This window comes from Chelonoidis abingdonii, chromosome 15 (assembly GCF_003597395.2).
Source record: "Chelonoidis abingdonii isolate Lonesome George chromosome 15, CheloAbing_2.0, whole genome shotgun sequence".
Classification (NCBI taxonomy): Eukaryota; Metazoa; Chordata; order Testudines; family Testudinidae; genus Chelonoidis; species Chelonoidis abingdonii.
This window is the reverse complement of record NC_133783.1, coordinates 2,241,420-2,256,762: the sequence shown is the minus strand read 5'-3', so window position 1 is coordinate 2,256,762 and position 15,343 is coordinate 2,241,420. Positions and strand designations below refer to the sequence as shown.

Below are 15,343 nucleotides of genomic sequence, written 5' to 3'. Positions count from 1 at the left end.
AGATCCAAGGGGATTGGATCTGGACTCACCAGGGATTGGTGGGGGGAAAGGAGGAGGGATGGTTAATCTCTCCTTGTTTTAAGATCCAAGGGGTTTGGATCTGTATTCACCAGGGAATTGAAGTCCCTCAAGGCTACCCAGGGAGGGAAAAGTTTTGGAGGGACAGGGAGTGATCCAGACACTGAAAAGTCTGGATGGTGGCAGTGATACTAGATCTGAGCTAGTAATTAAGCTCAGAAGTGTCCATGCAGGTCCCCACATTTGTACCCTAAAGTTCAGAGTGGGGAAGGAACCCTGACAAGTATCTTTTAAGTTCCATATCCTACTAGTTTATCAAGTTTCCCATGGGCGCCTTTCCATTGTAGATAAAATAAATTTGGTCCCAATCTTGCCAGCTAGTCTGTATGAACAGACTTCTGTATGCTTGAAGAGCTCTGTTAATATCAGTTGGGCTCTAAGGGATGCAAGGGACCACCTAAACAGATCGATTTGAATATTTTTCACCTTTTCTAAATGAAAAAAAGTCATTTCTAGCAGAGCACTGCAACATAATCATGTCAATTGTTTGGTACTAAGAATGTAAAAAAACCTAAACCAGTAGTCAAGAGTAAGACTATTTGCATTTACAATGTGCCTTGTTTTCAAAGCCCTTTATCAGTTGTGGCCTCAATTTTGAAAAGGTTTACATACCCGAGTCCCACTGACATCCATGGAACTACTGAAGTGCATAAAATCAAGCACGTGTGTAAATCTTTGCAGAACTGGGGCCTAACAATCAATCTTAATACCCTCATGAGATGAATAGGTCTACCATCAACAAAAACATTAGCATTAACCACCACCACCAGTATGCCTTCTAATAAAAACTTTCACAGTTCACATATTTTTAAAATAAAGAATATGGTGGCCCAACCACCTGATAAGTTTATCACTTATTTCACAATTTTGCTCATAGTGCAAGGAAACAGAATGGGAAAAGGCAGAGTAACCTTCAAGATGAGAATGCCATAGGAAGCTTCATTCCTTGTTAAAAGGAAAAAAAACCCACAAAAACTAAGGACTTAATCTTGCAAAGTGATCCAGGGTGGAGGGGGAGGGGGGAGAGACAGACTGCATAGGAATAGGGTCTGCCTATGCACATAACTTTGTTGGACTGGGACCTAAATTATTAGGCGCTACAATTAAATACAGCAAAGCTATATTTAAATAAGCGTCAAGATTGTGACACAGAAGGACTTGGATCATTTAGTGGGGTTTGACTTAAGAGCAGCAACAATTTATATTAAGGATCATCAGTATTAACGGACCCCTCACTTCCATCGGTTTGTGTCAAACCCCCAGAAAAATAAAAACCATTAGAATTACAATTTATGGATATTGACAACTATATTTAGTTCCCAGAGAGACTATGAAGACTCCAAGCTAATTAAACACGGAGAACAGTTTAGGCAGTTTAAAAAAAAAACCTAAACATTCTATATTTAGCGGAATGAAGCAATTCCTCTAGAGTTGTTCCTGTTAGTAGGAAAATATATATTGACTACCATAACTACTTGTGTATCCAAATTGCAGATTTTTAGGACTCAGTTATAACTGTATTTATTCCTGTAAACGTAACTTTGGTGCTTCACTGGGGCTAATTATTTTGTTATGTATCATGGTTATCTGGTGCAGGTGCCACAGTGTTTCAGAGAAGTAGAACAGAGATCCTAACCACTTAACACTAAGGCTAAGATTGTGTCATGGATATTATAAGTAAAAATCATGAACAGGTCATGGGCAATAAAGAAAGATTCATGGAAGCCCTCCATGGCCAGTTGTGAGCTCCAGGGCTCTCACCACCAATAGGTGGTTGGAGCTTCTGGGTCCCCTCCACCCAGGCTGGGAGCTGCTGGGGTCCTCTTGCCACTGCTGGTGGCTGCAGGAAGCCGCTGGGTACCTCCGCCCCTTGTGGTAGCCAGGAGCTGCCAGGTATCCCCATCACCACAGCTCCCAGGCACCGTGGAAGGCAGTAGGACCCTGCAGCTCCCAGCCACCATGGGCTGAAGTCATGGAGGTCCAACGATCACATGACACTTTTGCAAGAACAGAAGTGATTAGTCTCAACCAGTGGAAAAAATTCTAGCTTTAGTAGTTATATTTTAGTCTATTTAACTCTCCTGTGAAGTTTAAGTATTCTTCACTTCCTACCCCCCAAAAAGTTATGTCATGGAAAATGTGTGCTACCCCAGATTGTATGGTGGTATCGTAGCAGGTGAAAGTCCAAGGGTTCTGATGCTCCACTAGCTAATCCAGGAACTAGCTTACAGCATCCATTGACTTTGGTGGGGCTCTATGCAGGTGCTTGGGGTTCACTCATGCAGTCCTTACTGCAGGGTCATGGCCTACATACGTAAAAGAATTTCAGGATCAGATTAAGACTTACGAATTTCACATAGTACTGTCAATAATAATTATGAATTGAGAAAGGAATGCACATGAAGGAACTCTGATATGAACGCTGGCATGTAAACAAATAGACATTGGTCTGTATCAAATGCAAAGGATCCTTTAAAAGGCTAGGAAAAAAGTAAATTCAACTGAGTGCATATAAAGGAAAGAACTTCATTAGAAGCCCAGGAAAATGTAGTATTCATCCATTCATTCTGCCAGGACCTAAATGGACAGGCCTAAGAGATTATATATGCTTGTAAGGGTAAATAAAAGATCTACCTGTAACCTATGGACAAACAGGATCAGAAGTGTTTACATCCTGTTTCTGAACAGGTTTTAAGAAGTTGTCTGAAAGCCAGAAGACTGTTCACTATATATTCTGGGTCTGCATAAGAAAACAGAAATTTACGTTTTTCAGTTTAATTTCCTATGCTTTTTAAAAGAGAACATACACAGAATTCCACCATGTAGAACTACAGTGCGCCATATGAGGATTATCAGAAGGATTGGGACCTTTACATTCAGAGCACAAACTTCTAGTACTTGAGCTCATGGAGTAATGGGTACCAGGAACAGGCTGTTATCCTCCATGTGGACCTGTCTCTGTAGGGTAATGAGTCTTTGCCAGCGTGCTTCACAGCTATTTGCTAGAACACCAAAGAAATTCTGAGACTCCAGAAACCTGGGTTTAATTTCAAGTTCTGGAAGGGAGTGTGCTCTAGTTACATAACCATGGCTCCTCCTTCCCCAGTCCCACCTTCTGTTTCTAGTCTCCCTTTTCACCCTGGCTCCTGTCTCCAGATCATATCCCGAGTTCCTGTCCCCTTCCCTTCACTTCCTGCCTCCATTTCTCCTCTGCTCCTATTCTCCCTTCCTCCTGGGTCCTGCCTCTGTCTCCTCATCCTTTGTTCCTTCCTCCAGCTCTGTTTGCTCTTCTTGCTTTGCTCCTGCCCCAATTCCTCCCATCCTCACCACCTTTCCATGTTCTTCTCCTTGAGTTTAGCTGCTTCCTCCTCTACATTTCTGGGATCGGGGGGGGGAGGAGAGAGTTGTATTAATGAAAGCACAGGAGGCTCCTTATTCTCAGTTCTTGTGCTTGGCAGTACAGCAAGCCCCGGCTGGCTACTGTGAGAAACAAGGCTAGGAAAAGCTCTGCTCAGCCCTTGCCACTCTGAGGTGTCCACTGTGGGGTAGTGTTGCCATCCAGCAGTATGAAGGAGCTCTGTGGGGATGGATTACACTCAGTGCAGATGGAATCATCCAAGATTTTAGCTGACAACTTTAAATAAATCTGAGTGTGAGTGAACTGCTATTTTTCTGAAGTTTATAGGCAAGAGTCACGCAGAAAACCCTAAAAAAGTGACTTTACATAACTATTTGTAAAACCATATAACGGGGAGATGGAACACATTAATGCTTCCTCCGCCCATTGGCTTTTCTTCCATTTGTTTACAAAGCTGGGGGGAATAGCCACTTCTAAGATATGATTTCAAGAGTTACAAGTTAATAGATTAAGATGCTTATATATTACTTCAAAGGAAAACCAAATCCTCCATTTAATCATTAAACCACAACAGCATAGGCAGGATTAGTGCAAGCTTCTCCACAGTGCCTTTGCTATTCAAACATGATCTTCAAGTGGAATGATCAAACTGTTTCAGTTCTTGAATTTTCTCCTAAGTACATGAAATGGAACCACAATTGGTATCAACTACCAGAGTTTTGAAGAAAAACTGGAATGCCACACTGTCACAATAATTATCCATGCTTGTGCAAATAGCGACATCCTTATGTTACCAAAATTATACTTTATTTTCTTTAAAAATAATTTGATATAAAGAAGTCTGGTGATAGAATAAAATCAAATTAAATCAGCTCTCCTTTTAGACTATAAGGGTCCTACGAAGCAGAGTGTCTTAACGGTCAAACATTAGCATAAGTTTGACTGCATGTATGTAGAACATAGACCAGTTAATTAAAGATTTTGCCACTTCTACGGCATGTATCAAAATTTCCCAGGAGAGACTTTTCCTCTTTACCTTGCTTAATATAAAAAAGTTGCACAAAATAATTTAAAATAAAATGAACACGACAAGTCACCAAAACCTAGGAACATTTTAAGTTAAGACTGTCACAGCAACTTTCCCCTTGTACACAGACAGTATACATTATAAATAACTTGTGCAACTAAGGTGCAAATTTCCTAGAGAGAAATTTAAAAAAAAATTAAAAGCTTTAAAAAAAAGTGTGTGTCAAGACTTCAGTGTTACACCAATGGACAAACTGGTTGCAATTAGTATGCAACGAAATCCTGACCTTGAAACCAAATCTTGTGTGTATATAGCATCTCCTGTACCTTATTCACAATAGAGCAATTATCCAGGTGGATCTGCTTGCAAAGGCAGTAACAAAAAGTACAATAGACTGACAAACCTCAATATAATTTTACAGCGTTTCCTAAAATAGGCACATTCCAAAACACAGGTTTCATATAAAAATAGTGCCATTTTTAAGAAATATACAATATATAGCCATACATGGTAAACAGAGAAGTTACTCTTTTTGTCTGAATGTTGTAATTATTTTCCAAGTGTCTTGTTCCCGGGGCCATAGTATTGGGCAATAAGAACAACAACATTACACCACCAAGTCTGTATCATTGCTGCGCTACTGAGAGGGGATGTAGCGGATGTTAAACGGATACCCTACAATCTCAGCCAGAACAGCACCCAGCCACCCAACAGTGACCAATCGCCCCAGAGGTGCGGCTCACACTGAGACCAAGGGGCCAAGCGCAGCGCTGCTGGTGGGGAATGTGGCTTATACAGACACCTCCCCCAGCACAAAGCACCGCTGAGCGGCTGGCATCTACCGCACACCGGGCAGGAGATGGGGGGAGAGATCCGCCCCAAAGGATGGGAGAATAGAGTCGGGAAAGGGGTCTGATACCCCGTTCCCTCCCCAGCCCGGCCTCCCCGAGCGGAGCACCCCTCCCAGCGGGGCCGCCCCTTGTAGACCCGGACCGCACCTCACCTCCCCGCGGCACCGCGCGCGCTACCCGGCGATGTAGAGAGGCCCATTCCCAAGCACCCAGTTGCCCCATCACGCGGGCGGAAGTGCGGCCAGCGAAGACCTGACAGCCCCGCCCCTGCCCGAGCGGGGGGGGGGGGAGGGGGTGGTGCTCGGGTTCCTGTGAGAGGTAGGCGGAGCTGTGGTTTCCGCCCTATCAGCAGCGCCGGAGGCGGGGGCGGGGCCGTGCTGGTCGTTCGCCCTGCGTGGGCGGGGCTGTGTCGGGAAGCATCCCCGTAAGACGGAGGGGGCGGAACCGGCGGGGCCGAGCCAGCCCATTGCCCCGCCCCCCCCATTGCTCGTTATCCGGCAGAGGGTCTTGGGCAGCACCGCCCTCAGGTAGCCATGGCAGCCTGAGGCCCAGGACCCTTGGTGAGCCAGCCCATAGGCAGCTCCATCACTGGGCCAAGGCAAACCAGGGCACAGTCATACCCCATCCCTGTGGACCCCACCCACCTTTGTGCTAGCAAGGCCTGGTCTAGTGCCAACCTGTGTCCCTTCCTTCTGCCAAACAACTCCCCATGGTGCCCCCGGATACGAAATTCTTCTTCACTTCCTGTCCTCATAAACCACCCAGTCACATGCCTCTGGACCCTGAGCAGCTGCCACCTTCTCCCCCAGAGGTGGCTGCCTCTGCTGAGGGGGGTTTAGCTGCCTAGCAGTTTGGTATGAAAGGTGCTTTCTAGAAGGACACGTTTATTATTACTTGAAGCGACATCAGCCTGCATGAGAAACTGCTGCCTTATGCTACGGCACCAAAGCTGGGGCACCAGACAGGAGTTAAAGTAACCCCCATTGGCCCTTTTGTTAAACTTACCCCAGAGGTCTAGCTAAACAAAACAACCTTGAAATTAGAGTCCAGTAGTTCAAGAAGGCTGTGGTTCACTACTCATTGTAGAACTGGACCTGTCACGTAACCCAGACTTCTTCACCCCTTTGATCTGTGAAAGGGCTTGCAAACCCCAGAGATGCAGTAGCAGTATCTTTTCTGCAGGTTGTATGAGGAGAAAGGGCTCTTACAAGTCTAGAAGTAGTTCAATTGAAGGGCTAGGTGTTAAGTGTTGATGAGTTTCTCCCTTTCCTGAAGTGGAGGAGCATCAGCAGAGCAGGCCTGTACAGAAAGTGTATGTAAATAGGAATAAGGGAGTAAAGGAAAAGGGCCTGCAGGAAAACATGAAGAGTTTTCATCCTCTTTTGCTGTTCAGATTTTCAGTTATAACTAAGTTATGTTAAAGTAGGTTTTAGCATTTAATTATAACAAATATGGCCATTCCAGCTTACTTTTGACAAATCAGTTTTGATAATCCAGTTTGATATTTTTGGCTCTCATACACATGATCTAAAATTAAAAAAAAACACAATGAAAATGCTGAAGATTTCTGACAAGCACTGAGCAGAATTTTTCTCAGTCCCACAAACCTGCACCTGAATAATCCTATTAAACTCTGTAATACATGCATTAAAAAGGGAGAATTCTTTTCCTATTGAAAACAAAAAGAAATATAAATAAACTGGTCAATAATTACACCCAAGGACATGCTTCCTGGATAAATTTGCTGAAAAGACCTGCTGTCTCATTTAACACTAATGTCTATTTTCATATCACGGAACTAGTACAAAATATTTCTTTATCTTTGAAGTGTGCCATTTTAGCTTCATTATTCTTCCTGGTACCTATAAAAGAAAAAATGAGTAAACTGGCAGGTAGCCAAGAGCTTTCAGTCAGATATTTATTTGAAATGGTTCAAAGAGCAGGGGTGTACAGCTCAGGTAACCTGTGAGACCATAATGAAGTACCAGAACTTTAGGTGCCCCCAAAGTTATAAATAATCTGATAAAGGGGAAACTGAGGCAGGATTACTTAAGGGGGCCAATTTTGGGGGGAGCAGAAGGTGTCCAAGAAAGAAATTACTTTTTCCCATCAGTCTTTTCATTAATATACAGTGCCTTTGCAACATCATAATGTGCTCTGAGGAACTTGCACAACTTACCTTTATTGGTTATATAGCCACCCCCACGCCTAACACAAGCTTAATACATTCTAGCTTCAGTAGTAATAACAAGCATAGGTGCTAATATAAATCCATCAAAGTAAATGGAATGCCACCAGCAGACAAATTGGTCTGTATCCTTGCAGCCTTTGTTTTCTGAGACCTCTCATTTATAACAGCAAACCTGATTCTGCAATCCTTATATGTGCACAAATCCCAGTGAAATCTAAGAGAGTTTGGTATTCTGACCCATTTATTGTTCCATGCATAACGTACACCACTGGATAAGTGTGATGCTCTGTACCTCGGGGGAACACCCTGCACCCCCATGTTCATTCGTATAATATGATTGTGTGGTATCCAATGCAAAGTTTGTCATGTCAGGTGTGTTCGGAAAGCTCAGGATCATAGGCACTGACTTCCTCTCTTTTCCATGGGTGCTCGACTCCCCCCCATGCTGCCTCCAGGCCTGCCTCCACTCCACCCCTTCCATGAGGCCCCACCCCTGCCCCATCCACATTCCAAACCCTTCTCCAAAGTTCCACCCCACCTCCGCCCCTTCCCTGCCCCTATTCTGACTCTGTCCCCAAATCCCCAGCCCGGCCCTGCCCCTGCCCCTTCCCCGGCTCCTGCCCTAAGCGCACCATGGTCCCACTCCTCCTCCCACTCCCAGAGCATGCTAACACTGCCACACAGCTGTTTGGCGGTGGCTGGGTGGGAAGAGCCGGGAAGTAGGTGGAGGAGTGGGGACAGGGCATGCTCAGGGGAGGAGGAAGAAGTGGGGTGGGGGTGAGGGGAGCTTGGCTGCTAGTGGGTGCAGAGCATCCACTAATTTTTCCCCATTGGTGCTCCAAACCCAGAGCACCCACGGCGTCAGCGCCTATGTTCATGGTGCACTGAACATTATTGTTATAGTAATGTTATAGGTTAGAATTTCATATATATAGTTATGAGGCTGAAAATGTGTCCTCATGGCTTAAAACAAGCCTGAACAAAAGCTCTCCAGGAGCAGAGGCCCAGGCAAAACTCTCCAAGAGCAAAGGGCAGTTCACACCTCATCAGACCAGCCACACAGGAACAAAGGACACTGGCCTAGGCAGAAACAAAGGATCTGTTGGACTCGCCAGTAAGTCACCCCCCTTCCCTCAGTCAGTTTGGGACTACGATGAGGTAATGCTCACCTGAATCTGAAGGCGGGGAGCAAAGAAAGGACATGATAAAAGGGAGAAATGTTTGCCATGCTCTCTCTCTCTTTCACCTCCATCTACAGACACCACCACCACCAAACGACTGAAACACTGATCAAAGGGGAGAGCCTGGCTGAAGGGCAACCAGCCAGCCTGTGGTGAGAAGCATCCATGTCTGTAAGGGCACTGAAAGTGTTAAGATCAGCCTAGAATGTGTCTTGCTTTTATTTAATTTGACCAAATCTGGTGTCTTGTGCTTTGACTTATAATCACTTAAAATCTATCTTTTGTAGTTAATAACTTTGTTTGTTTATTCTACCTGAAGCAGTGTTAAATTGATGAACTCATATAAGCTTGCAGCATCCAATGGGCATAACTGGACCCTGCAAGATGGCACTTCCTAGGGTTGTGTCTGGGACCGGAGATATTGGCTAGTATCATTCGGTTGCACACTCCAAGCAGCAGCTGGCCAAAAGTGCTCACTCATGTGCTGGGAGCAGCTTACATGCTAGAGGCTGTGCGTGAACAGCCCGGGAGTGGGGATTCTCACAGCAGAGCTGGGTAAGTTTGGCTCCCAGAGTCGAGGATTAGAGTGATCTGGCAGATCACCGGTCCAGATAACACCAGGGGAATGTCACAGTAAGACATCAATTTATTGGGCCTAGAGCCTTCCATAGCTGTTGAACCCACTTAAACCAGGTCTGAATTAGACCAAGTCTGTACTGGCCCACTGCATCTTGTAGCCTTAAAAGAAAAAGTTGCTGCACTGTATGACTAAAGTACAATTTTTACCTTATTCCCCCTCTCAGCTGATTGATTGTAGTAATAATGTTTTCCCCTCTGTGGTACACCCTGGGACCTTAATTTGTCACAGTCTCCCCCAAACAGTTGAGCAGGTGGTGGCCTACAGGCAAGCCAGCAAAGCCAGACGTTGTCTTGCAGAAAACTCTCAAGCTAAGCATGCCTCAAACACTTTTCTGGAGCAACCAGCTCTAGAACTGAGAGGTTATTTCAGCCTCCAAGTCTGTTCAGACCGGTGACTTCCCCTTAGAATGCTAACAAGGGTTCCTATTAGTTCTAAACATGATGGTTATTTTTATGATATGGACACTGGAGGGAGACTACCAAACTCTTAATCCAAAACTGTGTGAAAACCAGCAACCTGGAACTGAAAGGCTCCATATCCCATTCCAAGGCCTCTGACTTCAAACCCCTTTCATCACTCTCCTCATGTGCATGAACACTGGCAAGCATTGATCCTCGGCCTCTCTAGTAACACTGCCAACCCATTAAAGAGGCCCATTAGTTCCAGTTGTAACTGATTTTTTTGGAAACTGGACTGAAACTACTAATTCACATAAGGCCACTGAACAGCCTTCAGCTACTAATTTCAGTCATCTCGTTCACCTTTCAGTTAGTGACATAGGTAGCAAAAAATTCCATCTCCCATGGCCAATCCTCTGAGTCTTCCAGTTCCCTACAGATTTTAAGTACTTTCTGACTATTTTCCAGTGTTGATATTTCGTGTGGTTTCCAGAGGTACTTAGGACTTAATTCTATTCACTGTTCTCTCCCCACACTTTTGTATGTCAGCAATGGATTGTTCACACATACATTCCCTGTCCTATGTAATATTGTCTAATATTATATGTTTTCATGCCTATTTTTTTAACAGCTTGAGGGAAAAAGCTTGTAAGGATGGTCCTATGAAAGACTTTGCCGTTTTCACTAATTTGAATGTATGAAGTTTCCACAGGACCCAAAGGGTATAGTGTAAGCAATAAAGGGAAACCATTTTTTGCAGGACTCGCTTTGTTACCACATTAGTTATATGCTCATAATATGGTACCAGGAACAGTGGTCAAATCATAGAAAAAAAGTAGGAGACTCCTGAATGTCAAGTGGCTTGCTTTAATGTAACCAGCACTGAGAAGGGAGTCAAAAGACAGAAGTGAGATAGCCCCTAAATGCAGGAGGGGGGCCTACCTCCCAAATTTCCATACCTGTGAGGCTGGGGCTGAAGGTTCTGTGATGAAATTTAGAGAACAGTGTATTAGAGGAAGAACAAATAAGCCCCAACAAGAAGCAAACAACAAAACACAGAGCTGGAAGTGTACCTAAGCCACGCATGTGCCTCCTAGATTCTGGTTCAGCTGTGCACTGTTCTGGTCCAGTTCCTAGCGTAATAAGTTAGAGCAGGCTGAAGGTGGTTCCAAATTCTGTTGGCTGCTAGTGACCCTGTATCCCAGTGGGCAGATTCAGCATCTGGGGCAATCGAAAACCCTTCCACATACTCCTGTCCTTATTAATCAAACAGAAGATTAAAAGGCTCAAAAAATTACAAACCACTAAGGCCTAGATCCTTTTCTACCAGCGATGAAGGGAAAAGAATACCTGCTCTCAAGATACTGTGGAGAGTATCCAATGACCCTGCCAGGTCTTTCTCTACTATGGGCAAACTGTCTCTAGTTATAGCTGGCATCTCTTGCAACCTGCAGTCACATGACTCCTGTCATGCACGTTCTGAACTTAGTCCCCTTAATTTAAAGGGACAAATCTTGGAACAGATGCAGGGATGCATGCATGTGGCCCAGGACCAGCACCTGATTACAGGCCCCAAGGGGCAGTTACAACAGCTGTGGATTTTCAGGGGGCAGAACTGTGGCCATGTGCCTTTTACCAGCTATAGGGATAGAGGTAACAGAGAAACATCTATGCTGGCCCTGCCCTGGTTATGCTGACTGTAGGGCTGTTCTGCACTGCTGGCCTGGCACAAACCACTGGGAAGAACCTAGGTCATTAGGTTTTACTGTGAGTTTTCACTGGTAGTGGTGTTGTTATTCTCCCCTGTTTCATTGTTTAACAGCTATTTTCATAAATTGCCAAATTACTGTATAGAAAAGTGACAAATAGCACAATTCCACACTTTTTTTCCTAAATGTAACTATAATTTAGTCATTAAATTTCAAAATTAGAGACTGCCTCTGCCTGCTTAAATTTGGCGTATTTTTAAAAGATTAAGCTAAACATTTTGTGCTTTATCTAACAGCAATTTCCAACAAACCTCATTCAGTCACTTCATGCCACATGAAGTGACTTGATTGATATGACTGAGTTTGACATGTTGTGGCAATGTAGGTGTGTCAGCCTAAAATTTAAACCAAATGCTGTAATACAGCTGTTTAAAACAATTACAAGTTTTAATTATGGGGTAGAGCTTTACATTAATAACAAAACCACTGATACTCAGTGTTATATTAGGCCAATGTTAAGAGTTTTAAATCAGAAAATTCAGAGGTAAGGTTCCCATAGCAATCTTAATGCTCCCTGCTTATATTTTACAATAGGGTCACAATATATATGCAGTGATACAAAATGGGATATGTAAACTTAAAGGGTATTTTTAATACTTCCATAAAATAAGTAATACTATTAAAAGTCAGTACAGTCATTTGAAATGTGTATGTCTCAACAAAAAAAAAAAAAAAAGAACATATAAAACAATACAGGCCCTAGGTAAATAAAGAGCAAATTGAGGATTATCCTGGTTTGTGAAGACTCTATTCCAGCAAAAAAAATAAACCTGGTAACTATGCATCCAAAACTAGCAGGGCTAACTAACTGAAGATGAATCTACTTGCCTTCTAATTATTTATTTATTTTTGCCAGTAGCACTGTAATCCTACGTGAGAACTGTAATCAACAGTCTGGTGCACAAGAATACATTTGCTCCATACATTCCATTATAATTTTGGTAATCTTTCATCAAAGATTGACCAGTTTTAGTTTTTTAAATCTCCGTAGTTAACTGCAAGGCACAACACTGCTATTGGTACCAGCCAGCTACTGCCTCTTTCTAGCTCCCATAAACAGAAATTACAGGCTAGAAGAAAAGGAGCTGGATGGCTAAGAGCTAATGGGATTGGTAATGAGAATACGGTGGCTGTTTGTCATGGCAAAAAAATGGTAGGTCATTTGTCACAGCATATGTACTGAACTGAAATCTTTGGAAAATAAAATAAATGGGGGAAAAAGCAAGTTGAATATTTAGTAATAAGTGGCTATTCTGAGGTTTCAGGAGTTTCAGTGTCACCCCTTGTGTTTTCACAGTATTTGGTTTAGATTATTGCCCATAGTATCACCTACCCTGTAATCACAAGAGCACTAGCCATTGAATTAAACAAATGTGATTTATTAGGTGTTCCCAAATGCGTCATTCCTCTGTTCCAACTGAAAATGAAGCTGTTTTCAGATTTTTAAAAAAGGCTGCCCTTAAACTTTTGCCTACTCTGCTATTAGCGTAAGTTTCCACTGTTCTAGTTCTAGTTGTTTCATCACATTGGGCCAGGGTTAGAGTTGCCATCCATCCCAGATTTTAAGGGACTGTCCCAAATTCCTGAGCAATGTCGCTTATTCAGAACTGATCCGGGATCTCAAAATGTTCCTAGTTCACGGCAGACTACTCTCTCTTTTTATTAGGGCACCATTTCAGAATGATAGCATTTTACACCTACTCTGCAGAAATTTAAAAGGAGTATGCAGGCGGGGGGCGGGGAGTAGAGGGAAGGCAACTTACAATCAAGCCCATGGTTCCTGCTCCAAAAACTTAAATTCTGAAAATAGTCCAGAACAAACTTTTAAAACAAACTCAGTTTAATACTTCATACCATTATTTCAACATGTTCTTACTTCTTGAAAGTTGGCAGGACTAGCTGGAGTATGCCTCCTAGGAGCAGTATTTGAAGGAACTCCTTTAGACTGTAGATGCTCCTACCCCTTTAAGAGAATTCCAAGGGAAGCTCCACCAAAGCCATGTTTACAGACAACAGTAGGGGAGCAGGCGACGGGACCGAGTTTCTGTGCAGGTGGCCCTACCCTAGAGTGGATTCCATGGCTCTTTGGGTCTTGGAAATCAAACCGCACCATCATTCAGATCAGGTTCACAGTTTTCCACCCACAGGTTTTTCCACTGGAAGGAGCACCATGGCCGTCTGTTCTTACATAAGCAAAGTTGTCATGGAAATCAATGAGTTTTATAGCTGAATAAGGAGTTCAGGCTTTTGGGCCATTGTGTTTAGACAAAATTCTGTTCTAGAGACACATTGACTTTTGCAAGGCCACGTGCCAAGGACTGCACATGTTTATGTGCAATCACTGCCCCTGATTTTAAGATTACAGTCTAGCCCAGTGGGAGTTACACATGGGAGTCTCCATGCATCCTGATGAGAATATACCCCAGGAGTGGTAAATTTCACCTATGTAACTTTGTATCCCAGTTTATCCCTGCTCTTCTCTTCAACAAAAATGCTGGTCATATAATCCTATGATAGATACGATTTACTGATAAACTACACTCATAACTAATAGAATATGAAACATGACACTTTTAGATTCAGATTTCCTCCCCTCCCAAAGGTGAAAAGTCAGTAGTTCAATCAGTGAACCACTCCAAAGCACAAGAGCATGGGTGATAGCTAATGACATCATAATGCACTCAACAGTCATCCTTATGCTTACCATGTCATTGGAACCTCTTGCGCTGTGTGTATGGCTTTGTAGCAGTTACTTTTGTAATAGCATCTGTGCATCTTGGGGACAATTATTAATGTGACTGTCTGTCTGTTCTTCACCAGGCCTTTTATTCACTTAATATAGGGCTACATGTCTCTAATGGCAGCTGCTGTGTTTGCGATTGCATAGTGTGTAATGACAGGTCTGTCTTGGGAGATGGGAATATTGCAGGCAGGGAGCTAGTGTGTGCACACATGTTTGAAGTCCCTGGCTCAAGAATATGACATTGCTACCTCTGTGGAAGGGATGGGGCAATTTTGGTTGTATCTAGGATGCATTTTTTAACTAAATAATTTTAGTTGAAAAAAAATTAAATGAGATTTAATTGCTCGAGGTTGGTCTTTTTAATGTTAATCCTTAAGTGGCTAATTCCTGGGAGTTAGAGTGCCTGGGTCCTGGTAAACTTTCTAGGATTGCAGGGGAGGGCGGGTTTGTGGCTGCTGAGAGCCTAGTAGACTAAGATTCATGCTTGCAGTGATCTTCCAGACTCACCTGACCTTGACCTCTGACCTGCCATCCCAATACAACCCACTTCCCACTGCTGGCAATGCCTGACAAGTAAGTCTTTTAGGCTGACAACCAGCAGGGAAAGTGGGTTGCATCAGAAGCTGAACTCTCATATGGGGGGAAAATGTCAGAGTCTGGAGAGAGGCTGTACAAGAAGCTAGGGATGGTGGGGAAAATGAGACCAGCAGTCCACTGGGAGAAGGGGATTTCTGGCACTTGGCAGGGGCCTCATTCTGTTGTGGGAAAGGAGAACAAGACACCCAGGAGGGAAGTGGTGCTCCAGATGAGGAGACCAGACGAAGCACTAATGACAAATATACTCTTCTTTAGCTCACTGTGACTTAAAATATTTTCCCTACTTTAAATGATAATTGCACTGATTAACCTTTGCTTTTTAGTGCTGTTGATCATTTAATGGCTGTCTTAGAAGATACGGCTACTGCATTTCTTTTACAGTATGTTGAACAGGATATTACCATGCTGCTGATCAGCACCTGTTGCCACTAGTCTCCATGAATGAAAATGACAGCTGAGAATGTTGGCAAAATTCAAGTAAACAAGGCAACATTGGTTCAGTTGCTCAGA

At 43.5% G+C, this 15,343-nt stretch overlaps 1 protein-coding gene across 1 annotated transcript in view; it reads right to left on the bottom strand.

The window, feature by feature from the left end:
* SAMD8 (sterile alpha motif domain containing 8) overlaps positions 1-2,814 on the bottom strand; it is a 30,812-nt gene extending 27,998 nt beyond the window's left edge. The window contains exon 1 of the mRNA XM_032796206.2: positions 2,713-2,814. The gene's annotated coding sequence lies outside the window, so the exon portion shown is untranslated. The remainder of the gene's footprint in view (positions 1-2,712) is intronic.
* Positions 2,815-15,343: the final 12,529 nt, after the last annotated feature.